Here is a 2,479-nt window from a genome sequence, read left to right as displayed (position 1 = left end):
TCCTCTCCTTTTTTGGTCTTCTTTATCAGCTTCTCTTATTGTTTTGTCTAAATGTTAGTCAGCCTCAGTTTTTCATCATGAGCATTTTCTTTTATCTTCCTTAGGTCTAGTGCTTAGCAAAGTTCAATCATGTGTATATCATCTTTATGATTTTTGACATCTCTGGATAATTATTAATAATTTTTTCAAATGGATTTAATTTTTTACTTCAATTTAAAATAATTAAGAGGAGTAAATCATTATAAAACCTATGGGGCACCTGGGTGGCTCTGTTGGTTAAGTGTCCTACTTTGGCTCAGGTTGTGATCTCCCAGCTTGTGAGTTTGAGTCTCTTGTCAGGCTCTGTGCTGACAGCTCAGAGCCTGGAGCCTGCTTCAGATTCTGTGTCTCCCTCTCTGCCCCTCCCCCATTGATGCTCTGTCTGTCTCTCTCTCTCTTCTTCAAAAATAAATAAGCACTGGGGCGCCTGGGTGGCTTAGTCGGTTAAGCGTCCGACTTTCGCTTAGGTCATGATCTCGCAGTTCGTGGTTTGAGCCCCGCATCGGGCTCTGTGCTGACTGCCAGCTCAGAGCCTGGAACCTGTTTCAGAGTCTGTCAGTCTCTCTCTGACCCTCCCCTGCTCACGCTGTCCCTCTCTCGCTCTCTCTCCTAGAAATAAATAAAAAACATTAAAAAAAAAATAAGCACTGGGGTGCCTGGGTGGCTCAGTTGGTTGAGTGTCTGACTTTGGCTCAGGTCATGATCTCCTGGTTCATGGGTTCAAACCCTGCACCGGGTTCTGTGCTGACAGCTCAGAGCCTGAAGCCTGTTTTGATTCTGTGTCTCCCTCTCTCTGTGCTCCTCCCCTGCTCATGCTCTGTCTCTCTCTCAAAAATAAATAAACATTTAAAAAACTGTTCAAAAATAAATAAACACTAAAAAAATTATATATATATATATAAACTTATAAAAATGCACACCCCAAAATAAATTACTGAGAAGAATTGAACTTCTTATGATCAGTCAGGAATAGTGGATATTTGGCTTATGTTCCTTATCTCTTGCTTACAGTTAAGGAAACTGAGGCCCAGGAAGAAGATAAGTTGCTCCAAATTCAAACAGAGTATAGGTGGAGCCGGATCTATAGCTGGAGACTGGTGAGTCCCAGTTTTAGAGTGTGATCTCTGAACGGGAGCATTCAAAAGGAACACTGGTTCTTCAGGGTAGGAGAGCTTCATCAGAGGACAGGAGCTTGGTGCATGGTAGGTTAAAAAGAACATAAAAACTCTGGACTCAGAAAGACTCTGGTTGGGTCTCAACTAGGCCACTAAACTCATATAGCCATACCCCCCATGAGTTCACTCTTTGAGCCTCTGTTTTATAACAACACAAACCGCAGAAGTTGGAGAGGACTGTTGGGTCCATGTGCTCAGCCCAGTGTTTTTTCAATCGATTGAAGTTTCCTTCCTTCTGCCACAGACCCACAACAGCTATGTCTCCTTTTGAAAGAAATAGTTTTGTTTTGGCTTGTTTTTTCTGAATAATCCCACCCTGATGTCTCTCCCTTACTGTTCTCAGTGTCCAGTATCCAGTTCTCCATCTGCTCAGGGATCATTGGCAAGGAGAGAGGCAGCAGCTTCCTGGCATCTTCCAAATGTCTTGAAAGCTGAAGACAGCCTAGTGATCAGTTCTGATGGCCTCAGAGAGCCCCAGCTTTGGGTAGCCAAGGGAGGGCTGCAGGGTCTGGAATGTAGGTTCCAGATCCAGTGAATGTTCATGAGGGGCTTTTGGAGTGGTGGTGGGAGTCCAGAGCCGATAGCCAAGAAAGAATTCTTGAAGACGTCTTTGGTGCAAAAAAGGTGATTTTATTATAGTACAGGAACAGGACCCATGGGCAGGAAGAGCTGCACTGGAGTTGTGAAGAGTGACTGGTTATGTACTGTGGAGTTGGGGTAGGTAAAGTCAAGAGGAAGTTTCTTAAAAGGATGTCCATATGCTAAAGAAAACTCACAGATTACAGGAGACTTGGCTATTGTCAAGCTAAGGTTGTTTTTCCCACTAGCAGAGCATTATCATTAAAACAGCAGGGAGTTCCTGGAGATTAAGCTATTGATAAGATATTTGTAAACTGATGGAGACTCTATCAGTTTAACCATTTGTTTTCTAACCTTTCCTTTGTTTTGGCAGCCAGCAGTATCTAAGGAGTATCACACATATCCAACCTGGGGGGTGGGGGGTGGGAGGGGGTATTAGCTTGTACTTTGCCCTCAGCTTGCCTTATGCTCCCTCATTACTCAGAGGCCTCTTGGGAAGTTTGACTTTAGGAAGTCCTGGGGATGGAAGACCCAGGGAAAACCTAGAGAAGTCTAGAGTGAAGCATTTGATGAGTATGGAGACGAGAGGCTCTTTCTCCACCATGACATTTTGAAAGGCAGGCAGTGGGATCCAAGAAACAGCCTGGAGTTGGGTATTAGGTTTCCATGGGAAAAGAGATGGCTGT

Source organism: Crocuta crocuta, unplaced genomic scaffold (assembly GCF_008692635.1).
Source record: "Crocuta crocuta isolate KB4526 unplaced genomic scaffold, BGI_CrCroc_1.0 scaffold99, whole genome shotgun sequence".
NCBI classification, from domain to species: Eukaryota; Metazoa; Chordata; class Mammalia; order Carnivora; family Hyaenidae; genus Crocuta; species Crocuta crocuta.
This window is presented reverse-complemented; position numbering follows the sequence as displayed.